Genomic DNA, 27,738 nt, shown 5'->3' with positions numbered 1-27,738 from the left:
CTCCATACACACATATAAATTATGTGTACACATGCACACATGCACACACAAAGCTTAAATGGCTCCCATTTATATACATAATGCCAATAAAAACTTACTGAACTTACTATTCAGTCTCATACCCACCTACCATTCCAACACATCTCCACCTCACCTATATGTATGTTTTTGTTTTTTTTTTGACGCTGTTGTTTTTTAAGCAGGCTCCACATCCAGCCTGGAGCTCAACACAGGGCTTGGACTCACAATCCTTAGATCAAGACCTTAGCTAAGATCAAGAGTCCAGTGCTTAACTGGCTGAGCCACCCAGGGGCCCCTTACTTATGTGCTGTTTATTGAGTCTATGTATGGGCATTCCTATATCCATACCTCTGCTCCTATCACTCTCTATATTTGGGATACACCCAATTTATGCTAGTTTAGATGCTAAATTTTAAGTTCTAAGAACTATTTTCTAAAATTTTAGAAGCACTGTCCCTCCCTCTACTTAGATTGCATCCATAAACATTTACAGAATCTAATGCCACAGTCATTCATTTGATACAATGATATGATATTAGTAATCATTATTATACATGTCCTCTCCCATCAAAATGCACACTAAAAACCTCAAAAGTGAGGATATATTTTAATATCCCCCTGTCCTCAATACCAAGCATACTTCATTAGTGAAAATTTGCAACAACAAAAAAATCTTTAATGAAAACATTTTCTTAGCAAAATAATAATAACAAAAGGCAGCAAGAAACTTCCCCTGCAGAACAGAAGGATGTTGATACTGCCAAATCAAATAGAATTCTGTTTTCTTCTTTGTGTTCATTCTATTGCAGAGGATAAAGAGAACACCATTCAGTACTCGTCAGCAGTTACACAAATTTTAAGCCATATAATCATTAACTTCTCCAAAATGAGAAGTCGGTGTTTTCCTCACTGTGTTTTCCTCACTTTCACGGAAAGGCTTAATCATGCAACTCACTTGCTGAAGCAGCAGTGAAACACTTCAAACTGAACCTTGAAATCTGTGGTAATAAAAAGTCAGCAACAAGTTCTGACAAGAAAACAAATGAATTACTTGTTCTTATTCATTCTTCAACTGTTCTCAGGACAAAATTTTGGATTTTATTATGCAACACAGGCATCTCCAACATGACAAAGACATGGTCCCTAGTACAAAGTGGCTGCAGACCACTGAAGGCAACAGACAGGACAAAATAAAAATGAAGTGATTTGAGTATGTTCGTGGAGTACTGCAAGGTGCTGTGAACTCTGAAGGTGGGTCTAGGAAAGGCTAAATTTAAAGGATATATTTATGTTTTAAAAAGTATATGCGGAAATCTTTAAAATAAAAAGGAGATCCTTTAAACAATTTCCATTAAGAGAAAATATGATGTTATTTGCAGCAATAAAAAGCTGGACAATACCTACAGCAGAAAGAGAAAAGTGAAATTACAGTCTGTCTACAGTGGAGTTTACCTATACCTACAGAGTCTGTACACCGTTTAAGATAGATATCTTGCTAAAAATCATGTTTACAAGGATTTCTAATGATATGTAGAAATACTGTTGGTACAATGGAAAGTTTTTTAAAAGTAGAACTCAATTCCGTATTTGAAATAAGATCAGTTCTAGGGACGCCTGGGTGGTTCAGGGGTTGAGTGTATGCCTTCAACTCAGGGCGTGGTCCCGGAGTCCTGGGATCAAGTCCCACATCAGGCTCCCTGCATGGAACCTGCTTCTCTCTCTGCCTGTGTCTCTGCCTCGCTCTGTGTCTCTTATGAATAAATAAAATAAAATATTTTTTTAAAAAAGAAAAGAAATAAAATCAGTTCTATTACAAATAACCTTGTATATTAAATAATATTTTAATATAAAATTCCTGTATATAATTACTACGGAAGCTACTTATGTTCTATTAATAAATGATATCTTGTATTCTTAATTAATGCCCTTTGAATGCCTACAGAGAATGGTCTCAATTTAAAAAATAATAGTATTAGGGAGTGGAAAATATTCAGTATAAAGTCGATCAAGATATTTCAATTCTTTTTTAAGATTTTATTTATTTATTCATGAGAACACACAGAGAGGATTGAGAGAGAGAGGCAGAGACACAGGGAGAGGGAGAAGCAGGCTCCATGAAGGGAGCCCGACGCGGGACTTGATCCCGGGTCTCCAGGATCACGACCTGGGCTGAAGGCGGCGCTAAACCACTGAGCCACCCGTGCTGCCCGATATTTCAATTCTTTAACAAACATGACCTAGCAATTCCAACTTAGGGGCATCAATATCTCCCTTTAAATAATTTAAGTTTAAACCTAAAGCAAGATATTTTTAAAAAATGATGCCTCTTCTGCTAATCTGCCTTTATAATTAAATACTACTTGACTTGGGAGAAATGGGAAGTGAATGTTAATGGGTATAAATTTGTGGGGGGAACAAAGGTTTAGTCTCTTTTATATATATATATATGCTACGCTTACACAAATTAATAAGAAAACAAGAAAATGCCAAAAAAAAATAGGAAAAGGGCATAAATATTTCACAGAGGAACACATGTATATCTCCAGTCTAAGAGGGACAAAAAAAGAAATGTTCAGCTACCCATTGAGTCTTCATTGCAATAAGTCTCTGCTCGTACCAAGTTTCAGATGAAGACCACACTGCCCAATATTTCTCTTTTGTGCTTTGTTAGACATTTTACTTTTTTTTCACATTTTCTGCCTTTTTTTTCAACTAATTTTTTTTTTAATTACAGAGAAAGGGAGGGGCACAGGGAGAGAGAGAGAGAAAGAATCACAAGCAAGCTCCACACCCAGCACAAAGCCCAAAGAAGGGCTCGGTCTCATGATGGTGAGATCATGACCTGAGCTGAAATCAAGAGGTGAATACTTTGTTGTTTTTTTTTTTTTTTGAGCATGCATCTATTCTTTAATGTTTTCCCATGATATACTAAAATAAAGACAACATTTCAGTCTCAGACAAAAAAGAAAAGAAGGTAAGGGTATAACCCTATAAGGTCACAAGACACAATGAAGTTTAAGTACTCCAATAAAAAAAAAAAACTAAAAAAAAAAAAAAGAGGTGAATACTTAACCAAGTAAGCCACTCAGGGACTCCTCAAGTAACTTTACACTAGCTTTACTGAGATACAATTCCCCACATAATTTACTCACTTAAAATATACAATTCAATGTCTTTTAGTATATTTGGAGTTATGCCACCAGCATTGTAATACCTTTTAGAGCATTTCATCAATGCACCCTACAAATTCATACCCATTAGCAGTTACTTCCCATTTCCCCTGAATTCTCAGCTTTGGGCAACCATTTATCTACTTTCTGACTCTACAGATATGTCTATCCCCTTTTCCCAGGTTTAGTGATATATAATTGATAAATAAAAATTACATATATTTCAAATATACAATATAGTACTACCAACTATAGTCACCATGCTATACATATTAGATCTCTAGAACTTCTCCATTCTGTATAACCGAAACCTTTATACTCTTTGACCATGATCTCTCCATTTCCTCTGCCCCCTACCCCTGCAAACCACTCTCTGCTTCTATGAATTTGAATTCATTGGATTATATGTGTTAATTGGAATCATGCAGTTGTTTGTATTTTTGTGACTGTGTTATTTCATTTAGCATAATGCCCTCCAGATTCATCCATTTTGTCACAGATAACAGCATTTCCTTCTTTTTTATGGTTAAATAATATTCTTCTGTGTGTTTATGTGTGTGTGTGTGTGTGTGTGTGTGTGTATGCCTGCCTTTCTTTATCCATTCATCCACTGATTTATGTTGTTTCTATATCTTGGCTATTATAAATAGTGCTGAATGAACATGGGTATGAAGGTATATCTTCAGATACTGATTTCTATCCTTTAGAAATATACCCAGGAATGGGATTTTTGGGTCATTTGGTAGTCCCATTTTTAATTTTTTAGAAACCTCCATAGACTTTCATAATGGCTGTACCAATTTACATTCACACCAACAGTGCACAAAGGTTCCTGTCTCCACATATTCACCAACATTTGTTATCTTCTTTTTGATAATAGCTATCTTAACAGGTACAAAGTCACATCTCATGATTTTGATTTAAATTTCACTGATTAGAGATGTTGAACACATTTTCATATTCCCATTGGCCATTTGTATGTCCTCTTTTGAGAAATGTCTATATGGGTACTTCTCGCATTATTTAATTCAGTTGTTTTCCTGCTATGGACTTGCCTATTCTAAGCATGTCATATAAACAGGATCACATAGCATGTGGTCTTTCATAACATATTTTTTCATTTAGCACAATATTTCAAGGTTTATCCATGTTGCATTTTACTCTTACATGTTATAAACACACTGTATGTATTCTTTAGTCAATTACTTTCTAATGAGACATAATAATTAAAAATTATACATTTACCCATGTAGTTAACATTTTTGTAGTTTTGTATTACTTGGTGAAAATCGGTATTTTCAGCTGCTATCATCTTCCTTCTGTCTGAAGGACATGACTTCCTTATACATTTCTGTGCAGGTCTACTGTTGATAACTTCTTTCAAATTCTGAAAGTCTTTTTACACCTTTATTTTTTTCAGTTTGTTTTGTTTTGAAAGAGTATGCATAAGCGAGGGAAGGGGGATGCATGGACAAAGGAGACACAGAGAATCTTAATCAGACTATGCTGAGCACCAAGCCCCAGCTGGGGCTCGATCTTAGCACCCTGAGATCATGACCTGAGCAGGAATCAAAAGTCAGACAACCAACTGAGCCACCACAGTGCCCCCATCTTTGTTTTTCAGCACTATTTTCACTGATATAGAATTCCTTTGAGAGTTTTTGCGTTATTTTTTTCTTCCTGGTATTTTAAATCTTACTCTCTGTCTTTTCACTTGCATTGCTAACAAAAAGAAATTTGTTTTTGTCTTATTTTTGTTCTGTATCTAGTGTGCCTTTTTTTTTCCTCTGGTTGTTTTGAAAATTTTCACTTTACCACTGGCTTTGAACAATCTGATAATGATGTGCCTCAGTATAATGTTGTTCATGTTTCTTCTGCTTGGGATTCATTGGTCTTCTTTGACCTAAAATGGATTTATTTTTCAAATGTGTTTTCTGCCCCCCCCCCAACTTTCTCTCCTTGGCAGATTCCATTTACATGTATATTAGGCCACTTGAAGCTGTCCCACATCTCACTGATACTCTTTTCTTTTTTTCTCTCTGTGTTTCATTTTGGATAGCTACTACTGCCATGTCTTCATGTTCATATCTTTTCTTCTGTAATATCTAATCTATTTTTAAATCTTATCCAGTGTATTTTTTTATCTTAGACATTGTAGTTGCCATTTCTAAAAGTTCAGTTTGGATCTTCTCTCTTCTATGTCTCTATTTAATATTTTGAACGTGTAGAATACAGCCATCACTGCTTTAATGTCCTCTGCTAATTCTAACATCTGCATCAATCTTGTCAGTTTTGAATTTGGTTCAGTTTGTTGATTTTTATATAGACTATGCGTTTCATTTTTATACTTCTTTTCAAAGATGGCTGATAAATCTTTAATTTAATCTTTAATTTAATGTCAGGTATTGCAGATTTTACCTTATTGGGTGGGGGATGTTTTTGTATACCTATAAATATTTTTAAATTTTGTCTAACATATGGTTGAGCTATGTGGAAATAGTTTGGTCTTTTCAGGTTTTGCTTTAAGACTTGTGAGATTGTACTTGAACAGCATTTGGTTTAGGATTTTTTTTTTTTTTTTTATGATAGTCATAGAGAGAGAGAGAGAGGCAGAGACACAGGCGGAGGGAGAAGCAGGCTCCATGCACTGGGAGCCTGATGTGGGATTCGATCCCGGGTCTCCAGGATCGCGCCCTGGGCCAAAGGCAGGCGCCACACCGCTGCGCCACCCAGGGATCCCCTGGTTTAGGATTTAATTATTGTCCACTGCTTAGACAAGAAACTTCTGAGAACCCACTGTCCTGATAATCATAAAGTTTTTCAATCTGGCTGGTGGGAGCAGGCTCTATTCCCAGACCAATGTGAATGTCAGGTACTATTCCTTCTAGTTACCTCAGATTTTTCTTCAACTAAGTTTGGGTCATTTTTCTCAGATGCATGGGCTATTCACTGCCTTGGAAAATTCACTGGCAACCTTTTAGAAATCTCTGGATTTCTCTGTGAGCAGCTCTCTCCTATTATTATATTCTATAAACTCTAGCTGCCTTGGTCTCCCCAGACTCTCAGCTCTGTCCTCTCAACAGAAAAAGTCCACCAGGCTCTGTGTGAGTTCCATTTCCTGAGCTGAAGCCTATAAACTCGAGATAGTATGCTGGGAAAATATCGGAGCTCTCTACACTTGTTTTATCTCTCAGGGATCACTATATTTTGCCTGATAGTTAATGTCTTGAAAACTGCTGTTTTATATATTTCATATCTTTTTCATTGTTTCAGGTAGAAATGTATGCATAAAAGGGTTAATTTGATAGGTCTGAGTTGCTCAAGTCCTGCACATTCCTATTTCAGAAGTGGCCCTTGACCACTCATGGAACATTCTGTCCATCAAAAGTGTTTTTGTGTACCTGAGGCCTTGGATGATGACATACCAACTGACTAGGAAGTTTAATCACATGAACACCTGATTTTTCACTGGTGGTATAAAGCTTGAGTAACTGAAGTCAGCACTACATACCTACATAACTCATGCCCAATAAAAACCTTGGACACTAAGGCTTGGGTCAGGTCAGCCTTCCTTGCTGGAATACTCTATTCATGTCACATATTGTTGCTTAAAGAATTAAGTATGTCCCATATAATTCCATCGAGACAGAATACATAGAAGCTTGTGCCTGATTTCTTCTAGGTTTTGACCTGTGCCTTTGCTCTTTGTTGACTATAATCTATCCTTCATTGTAATAAACTGTAACCATGAATATAAAAACTTTTGAGTTCTTTGAGTACTTCTTGTGAGTAAGGAGCCTGAGAGTGGCCCCAGGGACCCCAAAAACAAAATGTAAATCAATTTCCTATTACTCCATCTTGAGTAGAAGTAAAGACATAAGTACCATATTTTAACAGCCACTCTTTCCTACACAACTTACATTCGTAAAGCACCTTGACAAAAAATACAGAAAAGTTCTCAAAATGGCAATATCTCCACTCACTTTTATATTCAACTAAGTGCCAGCCAGTAAGATATATTTGGAAGTCTGGATCTTCTGGGAAGTCTCATTAAAGGGAGAGATACACCCTTCTTTTTCCCTTCCTTCTTTCTTTTTGAGCTCTGGCTTCCAACTTGAACAATGGGATGGACTTGAGAATATCAGTAGGAAAAGATAGAAACCTATTGACAAGAAAAAAGTGTTGCATGCCCTATACTCCATATCTCTAGACTTTTTTACATCAGGAAGAAATAAATTACTGCCTTGTTTAAGCCAATTCCATTATTTTTTTTCTATTAAATGCCTCATAATCTGGTTCTTACAGTGCCCAAGGTGATTCTGGTGGCCAACTAGGTGTGGGAAGCACTGATAGTCCAATCAACAAGGGAAAATATTCAGAGCCAGAGTGTATATAAATGTCAAAATGAAAGCATTTGACTTATGTACTTAAAAGACAAATGGGAAATCACATCAGCATAAGTTAGTATTTTTCTTGAAATCCATCAAAATGTCAAAAATCCTAAACCAAAAATTACTCATTTCAAAAAATGATCAATGGAAATTTTGTTGTGCCAGCATAGAAAAAAAATGATTCATTTTAATCTCCATTGATTGAGTGCTAATAGCTTTCACCACTTTAACTTACATGAATTTTTTACAATGTGGCACAATGATGTGAATAAAAATTTACCCAATGTTCCTTTATAAACTGTATTCTGGAAACTTTCCATAACTATCCCCTGTACATAACTCCCTCCCTTCAATCCACACTCACAAAAAGGCTGTGTTAAACCCTTTCTACCAGGCTGTAGCAGATAATACACTTCTGTGCTCTCAAGATATACCCATCTCTATCAATATTCTCTGACTTGAATTCAGAATTTGTTCTAACCTTATACATATTTCAAACAAGAAGACAGTTTAACTCCTTTTCCTCAAAATTGTATAATGCCTCTTATTTGAAAAAACAAAAATATTTAGACACATTTTTCTAATGTTCTTGCACTGGATACCTGTTTATAATTGCTGATGTTGAATTATGGCTTTCAGTATACCAGACGCTTTTGTGTTTTTTCAATTTGATCCTCACAACAATCCTATATCATTGGTATTGTTATTGCCAGTTTATAGATAAAACAAAATCATGAGAAAACTGAAGAAGTGACAGAGATTCTAATCCACATTTGTTGACATCAGATTCTATATGTTAATCACTTTTCTGTACTTCTTCCATGGGCAGCAATAATGACAGCTTCATATTTATTTTAATGTATATAACTCAAGGACTGCTGTATATTCATTATGAAGTCTGAAATCAATTTTGCATTGGGCAGACAGTATAAACAAGAACTGAACTGAGTCAGCCTTAAAGACAAGTCTATCATCTATCTATTAGCCACAGCATCTGACAAACTGCCTGATACATATTGGTTATGAAGTTTTATTTAAATAAAGAAAAACAAGCAAATCTTAGAAATATTGTTAAGGAAGCTCTAGCAGGACTTGATGACAATAAATATAGGTTGTGAAGAGACAGAGAAATAAATGTCCCTCCTTGTCAACAATTTGGTGTTTACAAGATACATTGATAACTATAATTCGTAATCACAGAAAATAAAAAGTTGGGATAGAGAACCAGCTTAGAAAAAATTTTCAATATTTTTTGGCATATCACTTGAACACTGATGTCATTTACAAATGACATAAAGGCTAAAAAAAATTGACAGTGAAATTTAGCATGTTTCAATGCCTTTCAATTGTGGGATTTGAATTAAATCCAGACATGTTATCCGAAAAGCTAAGATTCTTCCTTAATTGTGAAGAAATCACAGATGCTCTGGTACCAAAAATACAGTTTATAATTCAAAAATGCCAAGTAACACTACTTTCATTATAACAGAAATAATAAGCTTGATACCTAAAATGAACAAAATATTTTTATATACATTATTAGATCCTGTATTCCAAATGAAATCTACACTGTCTAAAATTTTTGTATTTGTGCCTGTCTGTCCCACTAGACTTTGAGCTTATAGAGTATAATGACTGGCTATAATTCATAGCATTATCTTCAGTACCTTGTAAGAGCCATAAAGAATACTCACAATGAATCAAACTGTACCTCCTTAGGATGTTAGAGCAATAAGGGGCCTCCTCTTATGGATGGATGTTGTACAGTGAAAGGACAACCCAAGTAAAAGACAGTAAAGATCAGGACAAAGTCTCCTAACTCCATTACATCACCACACTCATACAAAATATTACTACAAACATGCTTCCAAATATATTCAATTGTCTACTATTTCACATCATGTCTGACCCCACTTTTCATTGGAAATCCTATCTAAAGTAGAAATGAAGCAAGAACCAGGAGATATATAAATACTAAGACCAGAAAGAGGCATAACAGGTCAGAAGTTCAGCGTTTCAGATTTATGGGATACAGCTATATTTCTTTTATTTCAATAGGAAAAATTACATGATCCCTATATTTAAAATAATTCTTTAAGCATTAAAAGTTTTCCATTGCACTGAAATACTCTTCATCTCAAGATGAGTAAATTATCACCATCACTTTCAATACAAAGCTTCTTACTCTTCAGCTGTCATTTTACAGATTCATACTGAAAATAAATTTTAAGAAGAGTTACATTGCTGTGCACTAATAATTTCATCAAATTAGTAGCATTCAGCTTCTAGTGAGACTTTATTATTTTATTCATAGAATATTTTATAAAAGGAACATACTAAGCAGAACCATTTACCTTTTAAGACTTTCCTTAAATAGGGCATACCACTAGGAAACAATCAGCTATTATTCCCTATTTCTATCTAAATAACTGTAATAACTTCCAGGTGTTTAATAAAAGGCATTTCCCATCACTATATAGGTCCATACTTTCTATAAGCCTTGCTGGTACTTAAACTTGTTCAAAGGTATAAACATTTTTCTCAAGGATGATAGATATTAGGTTGTAATTAAGGTTATTGTGCTGGCATGGAAGATAATTTGACTTAATGGAAGACTTTCTGTGATGGAAATTAACAAGTTTGCTACATAATTGCATAGCAGGATTGGTTTTGAGTAACATTTGTGCTATTTACACACTAACATTTAAGGAAGCAAAGGCTAGATGATTAACAGATTTACTGTGTAGTAGTTACTATGAAGTGAAATGACTCAAAGGACTAGATATAATTTGTTTAACATCACAAAGAATGCAGTATCTCAAATTTCTTTTACATTAAAATTTGTTACAATGAAGATTTTGAATATTCATGAATATATATTATGAATACATAATGTATTTTTATTGGAAAGAGTAAAAAATGTTTTAATTAAAGTGAAATTTGACCATCCTAAAATCACAGGTTATGGAACTAGATGGAGCATTTGATAACTTTAAAAAAAAGAATATCAAAAAAAAAAAAAAAAAAGAATATCTAAATGGTATTTCTTACAATTTGTGAGTCAACTCCAAATAGAACTACTGTTAGAACCAGAACCTTGAAACAGGCCAAATACATTAGTGTAGCAAAACAGTATCTAACATAGGCAAGGCTGTGGAAGTGTCCTGTATTTATTAAATTAATTCTATCATTAATATAGCAATATGTTTAGTATCAATAACAGCTTTTATAACAAAATTATACCTTGGGAAATTTTTCTTGGTACTATCTTATAATCCATTATTATTCTTCATTTTCAAGCCTATTCGTTATTTGGTCACTTAAATTGAACCATAGTATTGAACCCAGAAGTCCAAGTAACTACTGTTTTCAAATCTTAAACTTCAAGTGGCCTTTTTTTTAAAAAAAAAAAAAAAAAAAAAAGATTCTTTTTTATTTATTCATAATAGACACAGAGAGAGAAAGAGAGGCAGAGACACAGGCAGAGGGAGCAGCAGGCTCCATGCCAGGAGCCCAATGCGGGACTCGATCCGGCTCCAAGATCACACCCTGGGCCAAAGGCAGGCACTAAACCAGTGAGCCACCCAGGGATCCCCTCAAGTGGCCTTTTAAAAAATGTACTTTTCCTGGGGATCCCTGGGTGGCTCAGTGGTTTAGCGCCTGCCTGCAGCCCAGGGCATGATCCTGGAGTCCCAGGATCGAGTCCCAGGATCAAGTCCCAGGATCGAGTCCCACATCGGGCTCCCTGCATGGAGTCTGCTTCTCCCTCTGCCTGCTTCTCCCTCTGCCTGTATCTCTGCTTCTTTCTCTCTCTCTCTCTTTCTCTCTCTCTCTCTCTCTCTCATAAATAAAAATAAATAAAAATCTTTAAAAAAAAAAAAAGAAAAAAATGTACTTTTCCAAAGCCGCTAGGCAAATGGCCAAACACATAAAAGGAAAATATCCAAAAATCTGATAAATACAAATTGGAATCATACTAGCAGAAGAATTAAAACAGAAACAGCTGAAAGTGTTGCCTCTAAAAAAACATCTGGGAAAAGGAAAAGTACAGAGAAGTCACTGGTGTGCTAGACTTATCTCCAATGGGTTCTGGAGAACTGATAGTTATAACCTCTTCCAAACTCTCCATTTTTAGGGCTGAAAAGTCTGCCACAAAGGAGGTATTTACCCCATAGAAATTAGCAAACACTACAAATCAGGGTTTCCCTTCTCTTCACTCCCCTCTCTCAACTCCCAGTTAGTTGTTTATCAGTATGTCACTGGTAAGAGTAGTAAAAGATGCTGTTGCTTTTCCTCAAAAGCTCATCCTAATTTATTTTTTATTTGTGTGTGTGTTTTCATTATTTTGATAAGAATTAAATAACACTTAAAGATGACATTATTAAAACAATGGGATAATTCAGAGATTATCCACAAGATGCACTGGGCAGTAAGGTAATCATAATGTTTCAATGATAACACCTTAAATAATAATGGAAGGGACTCACAACTCCAAGGCAATCTAAAGTAGTTTCCATGGGTATTAAAAAGCCTGGATGAGCCTGAGTAATAACAAAAGAACTTTTTATAACTACTCAATGCAATTTAATTCCTGCAGAAAACCTGACTCAAGAAATAAGTTATCAAACTATCAAATTGTTTTATGCAGGTATATTATTTTTAGGCCATAGTTTTTATGCAGGTATGCTATTTTAAAATTGATAAACTAAATTACAAGTTATGATTACACAATGTATACCTCTAAGTATTCACCATGTACCATAATTAATTCAAAATTGCACAGTACTAAAGATGCAAAAGGGGCAAGGGTTAAGCTAATATAAATTGGCCATAAATATACCATTTAATCACATTTTTTAATCATCAAATAAGAACTGGTTATCTTGACAGTGACACTGTTACTGTTACAAAGTAGAATGCAAAAGAAAAATGTCCTTATCCCCAAACCAACTCCAGTCTTTTAGTCCATTGTGCTTATTTCTTTTTCCTAATTTCTCCAACAAATAATCTATCCTGTCAGAGGTCAAAGTAGCCTGGAAAAGGGCAAAACTGGTCAGTTAACATCATATTGAGAAGTGATTGATGATATTTCATCAGCTCCCTCCATTGCAACCATCTGGTTTGTGGATGAGAAGCCATTCATACCTTGCTTCATTTACACATGTGAAGGACTCCTTGAAGAACCCATTATAAGATATCTTATTGAGACATTTTGTGAATGCATACAGTGGGAAAAAATGAGGTAACATTTGAAGGACTTCCCATTCCTATACTTCTTTTAGTCCTCATTTTCTTGTCATGTATTTTAATGTCTGAATAAACAGCAATGTAAAATTGGGCTCATATTCATAGGTTTTAGTTTCCAATTCACTACTGACTGTAATCAAACCATTTAACCTTTCTATGCCCTTGGTTTCAACATTTCTGAAAGTGATGCATCTTTGTAAGGCTGGAAACATGTTCATAAGTAAAGCAACAGAGAAAAAAAATGTTGTAAAGTGCACAGACCCACATTCACCCTCTTTAATCTAACTTTGCCAGCTCCTATACTTCTACCTGTCTTACATTTGACCCGTTTCAGCCAGGGTAGCCCTCTACTTCCTATCTCTAAAAATAGACACCTAGCTCATTTTTTGGTCCCTGAATTACTGGAGATCAGAGTGAAGGTGGTAGGAAATTGCAACAAAAGTTACAGGAATTTCTTTATCATCATTTATTGAACAATATCAAAATAACAGTGTAAAAGTAAATGATTAAGTTGCATGAATGTGAATTCATAGCATGCAGACTTTAATTCTAACACTATAATTCTAAACCATAACCCCAAAGCATTTTTTACTTTCTATTTTGATTTATAGTTATTTGTGAATTTGCCTCATCTTCCATTCTGGTATCATAAGCTCATTTAGGACAGACACATTTATCTTTCTAGCCAGTCCCCACATGTACTTAATGTAGTGCCTAGGATATAGCAGGTATTTAATAATTACTTATAAAATGGGATGAAGATATATTTTTTTGGTAACTTAAGCTTTGGAGAAAAAATATATATAAATTTTTAATGTGGATTTTAAAAGTTATCTATGTGGTTCTTTGCCATATATGATAATAAATATCTTTTCCTTTCATACAAGGACTGTACATGTCTCTAAGTTAAACAGCTTTCTGATAATACCGGCTTACATTTGCATTTATTCTTAATTCATCTGTTCCAAACAAAACACTATGAGGTAGATAGGGAAAGTATCATGATCTCTATTTCATAGATAAGGAAATTAGCTTAAGTTCACAAAGCTAAAAAGTAGCAGAACTAGGACTTTAATAGCATATTCAAGACTCTCTAAAATATAACATTAAATCCTAATTATGTTCGTAAACTACGAATTTGAAAGCAATAAAGTTCTCTTATAAATGTTAGATATCACCACCCTCACTACCCTTACATCTAGAGTATCTTCCCTCCTTCCCTTTCTTTCTTCCACAGATATGCCAGGTTCTATGCAATCCATACCAAAATCCATATTTATTTGCAGCATGCCTAGCTGGCTGAGTCAGTTAAGTGTCCAACTCTTGGTTTTGGCACAGGTCATGATTTCAGGGTCCTGGGATCAAGCCCCATGTCAGCCTCCCCGCTCAGTGGGGAGTCTACTTGTTTCCTGCCTTCTCTGCCAGTCCCTTCCCTCACCTTCTGTCTCTAAAATAAATAACTAAATCTTTAAAAAAAAAAAATCTGTATTTATTTGCTTGCTAAGGATGACATGAAAAAATTACTCCAAATTGGGTGCCTTAAAACAACAGAAATTTATTACCTTAGAGTTCTGGAAGAGTCCCTTCCCTCACCTTCTGTCTCTAAAATAAATACATCTTTTTTTTTTAATCTGTATTTATTTGCTTGCTAAGGATGACATGAAAAAATTACCACAAATTGGGTGCCTTAAAACAACAGAAATGTATTACCTTAGAGTTCTGGAAGATGCAGGTATGAAATCAAGGTGTCAACAAGTCATATGCACCCTGAAACCTGTAGAGGAGCCTACTTCATTGTCATGTCAAGGTTCCAGTGTTTGCTGTCTCTCCCTGGCATTCCTTGGCCTGCAGATACATTATTCCAATGTCTGCCTCTAATCACATGGCCGTCTTTCCTCAGTACCTTTACATCATTTTTCCTCTGTCTTCTACTTCTTTTTTTTTTAAAGATTTTATTTATTTTATTTATTTTTTAAAGTTTTTTTTTAATTTTTATTTATTTATGATAGTCAGAGAGAGATAGAGAGAGAGGCAGAGACACAGGCAGAGGGAGAAGCAGGCTCCATGCACCGGGAGCCCGACGTGGGATTCGATCCCGGGTCTCCAGGATCGCGCCCTGGGCCAAAGGCAGGCGCCAAACCACTGCGCCACCCAGGGATCCCGAGATTTTATTTATTTATTTATTTGTGAGAGACACACAGAGAGAGAGAGAGAGAGAGAGAGAGAGAGGCAGAGACACAGGCAGAGGGAGAAGTAGGCTCCATGCAAGGAGCCCGACGTGGGACTCGATCCCAGGTCTCCAGGATCAGGCCCTGGGCTAAAGGCGGCGCTAAACCGCTGAGCCACCCGAGCTGCCCTGTCTTCTACTCCTTATGTCTGTGCTCCTATCATCTCCCCACTCCTTGGTTACCTCATCACCCTCTGTCCTAATGCAGTAAGAATGTAAATCAAGTTCTTTTTTCACACCCCCACTGTTATTTATAGTAGTCTTAGTTTCAACAGTCACTTGGTTCATCCAGCTCTGCCCCTTATTCAACTACCTTACTGGCAATAATTTTTCCTTCCACATCACCATGGGCACCATCTCCCTTGGTTATGATCTCAGCTTTCTTATTACCTATGATCACACCATCTCCAAAAGCTTTATTTCAAACACACCACTCCATCCTCCACCTCTTCCACCTTCATATTTCTCCGCCTTTCAGCAGCTCCCTGACCTTATGGAGACCACTATTTCATTGACCCTACTACCTCTGGTATTTTCAAAACTCATTTTTCTCTACTATCCTGAATTGTCTCACATAAGATTCCCTGATTTACCACCATGTCTTCTTCACGACACCCTTAATTCTCTGCCCCTCTCTCACACCAATGTTATTGCCCAGGTAAATCCTACCCCAATTAACTACTCTGTCTGAACCCAAGCAGTCAAAAGCAGATGGACGAACCCACAATTATATTCATGTGAATTCTTAAGAAATTTCAAATAGAAAACACACACTGCCGAACAATACTACTATAGTACCTTATTGTTTTCATTTTCCCACTTTCCAGAAAGTTTATTCATACTTTCTTCTGTTTTTCAAATTTACTTCTTGTTTTCCTCTTAGCCTCAGTTAATGGCATTGCCTCATACTCTTATTGAGAAACTAAAACCAGCAGATGGGAACACCCACTATTGTACCTCTCTGGCATCCATCTGACTCGAATGCTTATACTTATCAACTCTATTCCCCCTCATCCAAAGAATCCCTTTATACAGGTAATTATCCCTTCTGTGTCTCTCAACACTGGTGTCTCTTGGTTCTCTTTCATTAGCATATGTACATGCTCTATCTTCCCCCTCCAGTTACTTCCCAATTTCTGTGTTTCTCTGTAGAGTGAAACTTTACCCTAGAGTTTTCTAGTGTCACTGTCTCACTTCCTTATCTCCTGTGCCCTTCTCAATCCATTCCAATTAGGCTTCTTTTTCCAAGAGCTATCATTAAATTCACAATTTCTCTATGCTACCAAATTACAAGGAAACTTTCATGCCTTCATCTTACCCTATCAACAGCAATAAAGAGAGCTGACTACACCACCTCCTTCCTCCTTCCTTGCGTTCTGTGACATCACAGACTCCTGGCTCCTTCTTCTAAATGCTTAAATCACCATCCCTTTATCTAGCTACACTGTCTCTAAGTGATTTTACTCAGCCCCAGGATTTTAAACATTAATTTTGTATCAGTAATTCCCCACTTCCCATCTCTGGCTGTGATTTCTTTACTAACCTTCAGATACTTATTTCCAGAGGCTTACTTAATATCTTTACTTTGATATCTAATAGGTATTTAAAACTTAATGTCGTTAAATACAACACTTGTATCTCACACACCTGGTATTTCTTTTTGCCTCTCGGATTAAGCCAAATCCCACCTCTTTAATTTTCTTTCTTTCTTCCTCAAAGGCCATGGCAGACTCCTTCTGGTATTTCAGGTTTAAGTTCAAATGTCACCTACATAACAAGGCCTTCTCTGACTATCCCAAACAAAGGAAATTCCTCCAGTCATTCTGCATCATATTACTGTGGACATGCACTTTGAAATTTTTACTGTCATTTATTTCTTACTGTAATGCAATTTTATTGAGAGCAGAAATCTTTTCTATCTTGTTTGCAGGCATGCTTTTAAAATCTGGACCAAGGGATGCCTGGGTGGCTCAGCAGTTATGTGTCTGACCGGCTCAGGTCATGATCCTGGAGTTCTAGGACCAAGTCCCACATCGGACTCCCTGCATGGAGCCTGCTTCTCCCTCTGCCTGTGTCTCTGCCTCTCTGTTTCTCTCATGAATAAATAAAATCTTTAAAAAAAAAAAACATACCATAATAGATCAAGCCTACTAGTCCACTGCTGTTTCTGAATTTACCTGAAGTTAGTTTTAGTGGATTATATATTTCCAAAAAGTATTGATTTTGTTGTGATTTTATAATTAATTAGCATCTAATATTCTTAAAATCTGTGATGTTTCTACTTTTCCTTTGTATGTGTGTATACTTTTTCACTGAAGTATAATTGACTTACAATATCAGTTTCAGATGTACAACCTAGTGATTCAAGTTATGTACACTATGAAATGCTCACCACATAAGTGTATTTACTATTTGTCACCATACGAAATTATTATATTATTGACTATATTCCCTATACTGTATTTATTTCCTATACTGTACTTTTCTTCCTCATGAGTAATTGATTTAGAATTGGAAGTCGTATGTACCACTTAATCCCCTTCACCTATTTTATCTATCCCTTATTCCCCCCATCCTGGCAGCCCCAGTTTGCTCTCTGTATTTGAGTATATTTCTGGTTTCTGTTTGTTCGTTTTGTTTTCTTGAATTCACATATAAGCGAAATCACATGGTATTTGTCTTTTTCAGTCTGACTTATTTCACTTAGCATAACGTGCTCTATCTACATTATTGCAAATAGCAAGATTTAATTATTTTCTATGGCTAAGTAGTATGCCATTGTGTATATATATATATCATTTCTTCTTGATCCATTCATCTGTTGATAGACACTTGGACTGCTTCCATATCTTGGCTTTTGTAATTAATGCTGTAATGAACATAGGGGTGCATATATCTTTTCACATTAGTGTTTTCATTTTCTTTGGATAAATTCTCAGAAGTGGAGTTATTGGATCATACAGGATTTCTATTTTTGATTTCTTAAGGCTGCAACAATTCACATTCCCATCAACAGTGCACATGGGTTCCCTTTTCTTCACATCCTAACACTTATTTTTTGTCTTTTTGACGCTAGTTATTCTAACTGATGTAGGTTAGCCTAGTTATTCTGATAGTTCATTGTGGTTTTAACTTGCACTTCCCTGATGTTGAGCAATGCCAAGTATCTTCCATGTATCTGTTGGATATTTGTATGTCTTCCTTGGGGAAATGCATATTCAGGTCCTCTGCCTATTTTATTTTTTTGAAGATTTATTTATTTGCTTAAGAAAGAGAAAGAGAGAGAGTCATATGTGAGCAGGGTGGGAGTGGAGAGATGAGAGGGCGAGGAAACCTCAAGGAGACTCCCTGCTGAGCACAGAGCCTGACCTGGGGGCTCAATCCCAGGACCCTGAGGTCATGACCTGAGCTGAAATTAAGAGTTAGACGCTCAATCCTTAAACAACTGAGCTAGCCAGGTGTCCGTGCCCATTTTTAAATTGATTACTTGTATTTTTGGTGTTCAGATGTATGAGTTCTTTATATATTTTGGATATTAACCTCATCAACTATATCATTTGCAAATATCTTCTTCCATTCAGTAGGTTGCCTTCTCCTTATGTAGATGGTTTCCTTAGCTGTGCAAAAGTTTTTTTAGTTTAACGTAGCCCCAATTGCTTATTTTTACCTTTGCTTCTCTTTCTTGAAGAGACAGATCCAGAAAAATATTGCTAAGGCCAATGTCCAAGAGATAATTATCTGTTTCCTTTTAAGAATTTTATGGTTTCAGGGGATCCCTGGGTGGCGCAGCGGTTTGGCGCCTGCCTTTGGCCCAGGGCGCGATCCTGGAGACCTGGGATCGAATCCCACATCGGGCTCCCGGTGCATGGAGCCTGCTTCTCCCTCTGCCTGTGTCTCTGCCTCTCTCTCTCTGTGTGACTATCATAAATAAAATAAATTTAAAAAAAAATAAATTTCTTAAAAAAAAAAAAAAAGAATTTTATGGTTTCAGGGAGTGCCTGATTGAGCATCTGCCTAGCATCCTGGGATCAAACCCTGTTCAATGGGGAGCTTACTTCTCCCTTTCCCTCTGCCCTCCCCACCCCCTCACCTGTGCATACTCACACTAGCGCACACACTCTCTTTGACCTCTCTCTCTCAAATAAATACTTCAAATCTTTACCCTCCCCCCACCCAAAAAAAGAATTTTATGGCTTCAGGTCCTACATTTAGGTCTTTAATATATTTTGAGTTTACTTCTCTGTATGATGATAGAAAGTGGTCCAGTTTCATTCTTTTACATGTAGAGTCCAGTTATTCCATTACTATTTATTGCAGAAACTATCTTTTCCTCATTTTGTCTTCTTGCCTCTTTTCGTCACAGATTAGTTGCCCATATAAATGTTGATTTATTTCTGGGCTCTCTATTCTGTTTCATTGATCTATGTGTATATTTTTGTGCCATTAACATACTGTTTTGATTACAATAGCTTGATATCTAGACTTGTGATACCTACAGCTTTATTTCTCTTTTTTTCCTCAAGATTGCTTCAGGATCTTTTGTGGTTCCATATAAATTTTATGATTATTTGTTCTAGTTCTGTGACAAATATTATTGGTATCTTGATAGAGATTAAATTGAATCTCTATACCGCTTTGGGTAATATAGACATCTTAACAATATTAATTCTTCCAATCTATGAGCATGGTCTATCTTTCCATTTACTTGTGCCATCTTCAATTTCTTTCATAAATGTCTTATGGCTTTCAGAATATACATTGTTCATCTCCTTGGTTACATTTTTTTCTAGGCATTTTATTCTTTTTTATGGGATTGTTTTCTTAATTTCTCCTTCTGCTACTTCATTATTAGTATATTGAAACATAACAGATTTCTGTGTATTAATTTTGTATTCTGCACCTTCACTGAATAAATTACTCTAAGAGCTAAGAGTTTTTCGGTGTAATCTATGGCTTTCTATATTTAATATCATGTCATCTGTATATAATGATACTACATGACATTTTTACTTCTTACTTACCAATCTGGTGCCTTTTCTTTTTTTGGTCTTATTGCTGCATGTAGGACTTCGAGTACTATTTAAATAAAAGAGGTAAGAGGGGACCATCTTTGACTTGTTCCTCATCTTAAAGGAAAAGTTTTCATTCAGCTCTTCATCACTGACTGTGATGTTAGCTGAGGGTTTTTCATATATGGCTTTTATTATGTTGAAGTGTGTTCTCTCTAAAGTCACTTTGTTGAGGGATACTTCTACTTAGTTGTATTTCTATTTCTATTTACCTCTTTTATTTTACTCTTACACTAAAATCCTGTTAGTTTGTTTAAAAGAAAAGCCAGGGACTCCTGGGTGACTCAATGGTTGAGCATCTGCCTTTGGCTCAGGATGTGATCCCCGGGGTCCTGGGATCAAATCCTGCATCAGGCTCCCTGTTGGAGAGGGAGCCTCTGCCTGTGTCTCTGCCTCTCTCTCATGAATAAATAATTGAAATCTTAAAAAAAAAAAAAAAAAGAAAGCGAAGCTATTTTAAAATGTGGAAAAAATGCTCAAATTAACCAATATTCAAATAAATACAAATTAAGCCAATCATCACTTTCTTCCTCTTCTTAAGTACCATAAGGAAAAGAAAAATAAATTGCACACACACATGCTTTTGTGTATGTACACATATGTACATACATGCACACATACACACACACACCAATTTATATTTCTAATATAAAGGCCTAAGGTAAAAGAATGTTTTGAAAATATGGTCTGTTCAAGTGGCTTTAAGTGAGACAGGGGCACAGGGTACCAGGTACAATATAAAAGTTTTCATTCCTGGTCACACACTAGAACATCTGCAGTTGGTGTCATACCTAATCATTCAAAATAAAAGCCTGACATTTACCCATTTAGGAAACAATCTGAAACCCAACTTAACTTTTAACTCTGTTTTCCCTGGTGGAAAAATAAGGAAACATCAGGCAGTCAAGCCATAATCTAGAATGAAGCATCAAATCAGCATTAAGCCCAAACGAAGTCACATCCACATCAAAGGAAAACTATATCCAAATGCTTGTGTGTTCTGTAACCTTGAATGTGGTGGGGAGATGAAGCAAACGAGTAATTGGTTCCAATTCCATTTTGTCTTTTCCGTCCTTGCACCCAATAATGGACTTTTTCCTTTTAAAAAAATGCTTTTTTAAAAAGACACTTAATTTGAATCATGTAGGTAGGTGGAAAAGGCAAACTAAAACGCACTATATTTCAATGAAACCAACCCTTACAAGTATATTTAAGCAAAATGTCTTAAAAGAAAAAATACTGAAGTCTTATTATAAATAATTAAAACAAAGTAAGTATCTGATCATTAAGGAGAGGCTTGCATAAATTTTGGTATCTCCACTCCATGAAGTCTTATGGTGCTATTTAAAAGCCAGTATGAATGGGGGGAAATAGTTCTTATCAGAGAAGAAAACAAATATAAAGCTAAATATGATTAAAACTGTTTAGGAAAAAACTGCTTATGCATAGGAAAGAAAATAACTAAATCGCTTAGCAGGGCTAATTTGGGTGGTGTGCCTACTATGTATGTTTAAGGTCTATTTTCTAACTTTTTTGGACATTTTTCTGGAATGCTCATGAAAAATACTCTTAAAAATTAAATCATAGGAATAAAAAACATTAATAAAAGTTACACCCTCCTCCCAAGATCCTTTTTGCTTCTTGCTGTGAAAGCTGTCGTGCTTTATTTAACCCTAAGGATCTATGAGAAGAACTGAGTGTCTTTCTTTGGAGTATACGGATTTCAAGCATTCTACTCCAGTACTCCCCAATATTTATGTAAGAATATCTGAAAGAAAGTCTCCAAAGCTTTGAAGTCACTGTGGTACAAGAAGTCAGAGAAAGGTAATGTGAATTCCCTATGGGCTAGAAACCCAAGAATTTAATACTCTGGTTTCCACTGACAGTTACCAATCAACAAACACTGGAGAAACTAAGAGACTCCCAACTCCTTTTTAGAATCTCTGACCATAGTTTCTAGTTAAAGACAACATTATCTAAGAGACACAAAATATAAATTTATGAATTCCAGATCACCTCACAGAACTCTATCCATATATAGAAGGATTAGAAAGACTTAACTGAAAAAGAAAAGGAAGAAGGCACGCATAAAGAAAGTTTAAAAATCAGGTAAGTATGCCAATTCCATATAGTAGATACAAACGGTATACTTAATCCTATCTAGCATGTAAAATAGAGTAGCTATGACAACACCATGCCTGCATTTCCTTAATATGATTACTCAGCAGGTCACATTTCCAAACAATTTCACCATTGCCATATTTTATTACAAATCATCCTTAAAAGACCGATCAATAGCAAATTCACTGAGAAGTCAGCAAACTCTTCACAGTGGTTGAATGATTTCCACAAGGTCAGAGAGCAAGAGACGCAACACGTAGAGCAAACATATTCCCGAGCCTGTCCCCTATCCTAGAATACTTGTATTAATTAACATAGAGTAAATACATGTTCTCTACTATTGCTTTGCTGGAGATTTTCAAATGGCTTTTACGTTAGATATACTAACATTTTTAAAGTTTTAACATGCTGCTAAAAATTTTTAGAATCATTCAAAGGCTTTCACAAAGATAAAAGATCTAGTTAGGCGAGTCAATTGTGGGTAGGTAAAACAGGTAGAAAATTAGGAGATGAAGTTTGGAGAGAAAAGTATAAGGGGAGGAGGGGAGGATCAGCAGAGAGTGGTGGCTAATAAAATATGGGAGGAGGGAAAGTGCAGTCAGGTCTCCATCCATGAGCACCATCTGTATAAATCAGGCTTGGAGTTGACATGTAATTTTGTGTGGGTCCCCTGAGAAGTGGCCCTCAGGGCTTCATTATTGATGAAGAGATTTTTCTTCAAAGTGGCCCAGTCAGCAATGCCTCAAGGGGACATTCATAAGCACTCATAATATCAATTTCCAAACACCTGGGAGGTAGGGACACAGATTGTCTCTTTAATTATTATGATAGAGGTAGAGGATACCAAGAATGCTATTACACAAGCAAGCTGAAATTCTCAAAAAAATAAAATTATCACAACCTGGTATGAAAATATTTAATATTTGAGTCATCTTTCAGAAAAAAAAAAAACACAGTTTACATTTTCCTGGTGCAAAATAGGTTGATCTCCAACTGTTTCCTTCCTAGGAATTGAAAAAGTTTTCATGAATATACAGTGTATACAGGGCTGTTTAGAAGTCTAGGAATAAAAAACTGTCTTTGAAGCTAATGTACCTCCTTAGAGAAATTAGAAGCTTAATCCAGTTTGTACAGAGATACAAAAAAGCTGGGCTTTTTAAAAAATAATTGTGTAGAAGTTTCTTTTTAGAAAAGGGTAATACTAAACCCTTCTAAATACAGTTGAGAATGCCAAGAAATAATTTTCACCAACGCACTGTCCTGATATAGTCGCAAAAAACACTCAGAAAAACATTAAAAAATTATTCCATATGTACACTGCAGTTAAATACTAAGGATCAAGGGGGGTCAGCCCTAGATTTGAATGTTATTCCTTAGTGTATCAGATGTGGATAATCCTATATAGAGAAATACCTATGCCACAAACTTCCTTTGAATCTCCTTCAGTTTACACTAGAGGGCCAGCAATATAGAGGGCATTACACATACTTTTTAAATAAATTTTTTTAGAAAACGAAAGGGTTCTTTGTAATTTAGTCTGAATTTCAGAAACTCCCCCTTCTCATTGATATTGACAAATAAAATTCAAGAAGTTTCTTATAAAACATATCTGCAACATTTCTAAAGCTTTTTTCCTAATTCTTTTAACTTCATTAACTCCTCCCTACCTCACATATTTTAACAGACTTTGATACCACTAGTTAATTTCTGGAGTTGATTAAATTCCAGCCAAATGACATTTACATACTACACATGATATATGCAGTAGTGATATTTAAAAAGAAGTACTACCATTTAAAAAACATATATTTTATGTGACAGACACTGTTTGAAGCACTATATGTATATGACACCAATTAATCATTATAGCTATTGCATGAAATAATTAGGATTAAATCCAATTGACAGAGAAAGAAATAATAGTCCAGGAAGGAACTTGACCACAATAACAAAAATATAAAAAGGAATAAGCCGGGAATAGAACCCAGGTCTGTTTTAACAGGATGCTTTCTTTTTTAACCTAATAAACTGAAAACTTGATTTTGTGAAATACAAAATAAATAACTATATAAAATTACTGAATTCCTAGTATCAATAAAAAGATATCTGTGGTGAACATTCTAAAAGAAAAATTATACATTGAGTTCACATCTAGCATAACATTTTAATTACAAGCAATGGAAGAAGTAATAATTATAAACCACAGGAAATATATAATCCTATTAAGAGTTATCTCAGTAGTATAATTGGCTCCAGGATACCAGTGAACATTCACACTATTGATGTTTGAGGCCAAAAAAATACCTTCTGTTTTGATATAGAGGATTAAGAGCAAATGAAATCCAGAAGGTAATCATGTCACATTTGAAAATCAAAATTCTCTCTATAAATTTATAATCTTAGAATGTCTTATTAAATATTTTTGAATTAAGGTAGGGCAGAAGGGAAATTTTTCTTACAGTTTTAAGGACTGAAGGTTTCTACCACGTATTTGTCATTATAGCTATATAGCTAAGATGCAGAAAAATAAATTGGCCAATCTTGCTTTTCAATATCCTCTTTAGGCACATTGAAGCCTGAACTGTATCAGTATCATATTTTCTTTGCCATATTATTTTATTACTTACTTTTTTCAGTCTTTATTTTTAGTGTTTTTCATTTTATAACTTAAGTTTGTGCTAATTAAAAATTCTCCCACAGTGACCAGATAGATTTACTGTACTGGAAAGTCTATTTTTCAGCTCTTGCATTGTTCCATTTGGTAAAATGCTGTATCCAAATTGTTAAGTAAAGAGATTACTTAAAAATTATCCAATTATCTCAGTATTTTGGCCCTAGATGTTTTTCACATTCTTATCAATTACTCCAAATATTTAGCTTTCCAAAACTGAACTTTTCTTCCAGAACTCAAGAAAGAAGGCTACTAAATTCCAGCACATTTTTACAATTAGGCAATCAAAACAAACTATCTGCTATGGTTAAGATTAAGATACCAATGTAAAAATTTCCCTAGTGATAGATTCATCATTAGTCATTAATCTCATAGTGTGTAATGAAACTACTAAAATTGGTCACCGAATCCATGTACAGAAAATAGGTTTTTTTAATGTATTAAAATACACATATGACCAAACTTACCTATAGAAATGTACCACAAAGCAACAAGGAGCTATCACTTGGAATGAAGTAACTTTCCCAAATCACATTATCAGAAACATTTTTACTGCCCAGTCAAATTCCTTAGAAAGGAGAAATACTTTCAATTAAGTATGGTCCACAGAACAGAGGACAAGCATATTTTTAACAACTCAAACTCATAAACAAGTTTAAAGTTAATTTTTTTTAAGAAAATGAAAAAGCCTCAGCAAGTCAAGATAGCATTTCCATAGATTGGTGATGCCCAATCAATTAAAGAGACAAGAAAAAACTGTTACATATACACTGAATAAAAGTTTAAATAAATAACCCATAACTTCTGCATAGTTAAATATTCTTGCCTTTGGAACCATGACCCTCCCCTCTCCCCGGGGACAGAAGCAGTTATGCTAAAGGATATTCCAAAATATCTTCTTCCATCTATGACAAATAACTCATAACCCAAGCCTTTCCCTTTTTTTCAAAGTGCTCCTTAAAATGAAATTTCCCAAATTGTTTCCTTTATACTCCCATTTTCCAAATCTACCATTTTATTAGCTTATTTCTTAATTAATAAAGAGAAAATTCTCAATTATCTTCTCAAATGAATGGAAGTCAGAGTATAAGTAATTCAGAAACTCTTTCTATTTGACTTGAAATGCACTATGATTTTGTAGACAATGGACTGAAATCCCTTTCTGATTCAGGGTAAATGTGAAATGAGTTTATACCTTTTAATACTCATAGACTGATAATTCAAGGAATAGACTTTGACTTGTGATAGTGAAAGCATTAGAGCGGTAGGTAGCAATTTAGTCTGGTTGTAAATATTTATCAAAATTATTATTATTCAAAAAGTTAAAAGCTCCCTGCAGCTACATACATTTTCCTTTAACTATACTTTTATAGTCTACTCTCAATAATCCATGTCAGTGGAGAGAAACAAGGCATTAAACACAAGTATGCTCTTCCAAAATCATTCGTACTTGCTTTTAAATGTGCAGATATTGACATTATACTGGTTATCAATTTAAACTAAATCAAGTACTGTGAAGGTACTGCTGAAGTCAGGAAAAATGATCAATATTGGGTATTAACCTTCTCTGAAACCTTCCCAGGGGAATTTGTATTCAAAAGTCATCCTAGACAAAATTTAGCTTCAGAAACTATTTCCATGAAGTAAATGACTTTTAAAAGTACTTAGCTACCATTAATGCCATTAATGAACTTTAGAATGCTAATTATTTCATCAGCAGTGATTTTCCTAAGATATTTGTTCATTTTCTTATTTTTTAACATTTGTCCTTTTTCCTAACATGATGTCAACTTGTGACATTTGTTTATTATATTTTCTATTATGATTTTCGACAGATTTGCAAATATGACTCAGAGAAGCTAAGTAATTTGCCTAGAGTCACACAGCTGAAAAGAGCTAAATTAGACCTCAACCCCAGACAATTGTTGCTCTAGATCCCACATTCTGAACCACATTAATGTGTCAGGTTACAAAACGAACAAAAAAAAAAAAAAAAAAAAAAAAAACCCACCACAAAAGCAAATACAAATTCAACATCTTCATTTTTTTTTAAGATTTTTATTTACTCATTTGAGAGAAAGGGCATGCACACACCCATGCATGCAAGAGAGCACAGGAGGGAGGTCAGAGGGAGTGGGAGAAGCAGACTCCCCACCAAGCAGGGTTCCCTGCTCCAGCCAAGATGCAGAGCTAGCTCCCAGGACCAGGGGATCAGGATCAGGACCTAAGCGGAAGACACTTAACTAAGACACCCAGGCACCCCCCCAAAAATTCACTTCTCACACAGCTTCTACAATTACTACAATGAAAACAATTTTTGAGTATATGAGCAAGGTTCTATCGCCTAATATATATATCACTTACAAATGCATCATTGTTGTTATGCCTACCTTTCAGCCAGGAATATTCCAGTTTTGGGGTTTGGTGACATTCTGATTGTCTTTCATGCTTCCAATCCTTCAAACTCTGATGTGATATTTAATGGAGGCTAGAAATTATGGAGTGAACACACAAAGCAACTTTGTATACCTCAGTAACTTTTTTCCTCAAACACAAGGAGATTTCTTGGCTGCTTCACTGAAACCTAAGGTTTTGTTGGGTAGCTTACGGGGAAAATTAAATCACTATTATAGTAGCTTGTCACCATCACCTTCTGTTCTTTTCACATTTATCAAGTGAATATGTACTTTGTTTCATACTGATTTTTTTTTTTTTGAGATTACTCCATATACTTAAGACTAAAGCAATGGTCACAGTCATGTCAGATCAATCTCCAGACAATGGTCTTACTGAATTCATTCAAGGAAGGAAAATCCAATGT

At 35.2% G+C, this 27,738-nt stretch overlaps 1 protein-coding gene and 1 long non-coding RNA gene across 3 annotated transcripts in view; one reads left to right on the top strand and one right to left on the bottom strand.

The window, feature by feature from the left end:
- Positions 1–27,738, bottom strand: part of DPYD (dihydropyrimidine dehydrogenase) — a 798,071-nt gene that overhangs the window by 768,160 nt on the left and 2,173 nt on the right. Inside the window, exon 2 of one of the 2 annotated variants that reach the window (XM_041748594.1) lies at positions 27,308–27,405. The exons of the other annotated variant lie outside the window; for it this stretch is intronic. The gene's annotated coding sequence lies outside the window, so the exon portion shown is untranslated. The remainder of the gene's footprint in view (positions 1–27,307; positions 27,406–27,738) is intronic. 2 annotated transcript variants of the gene reach the window in all.
- LOC121487184 lies at positions 606–17,711 on the top strand. Its single transcript, XR_005986783.1, has 3 exons — positions 606–1,272; positions 2,756–2,881; positions 16,987–17,711. It is a non-coding gene; the product is annotated as an uncharacterized LOC121487184 (long non-coding RNA).

This window comes from Vulpes lagopus, chromosome 3 (assembly GCF_018345385.1).
Source record: "Vulpes lagopus strain Blue_001 chromosome 3, ASM1834538v1, whole genome shotgun sequence".
NCBI lineage: Eukaryota > Metazoa > Chordata > Mammalia > Carnivora > Canidae > Vulpes > Vulpes lagopus.
The sequence above is the reverse complement of the archived record's forward strand: the minus strand, read 5'-3'. Positions and strand labels throughout refer to the sequence as shown.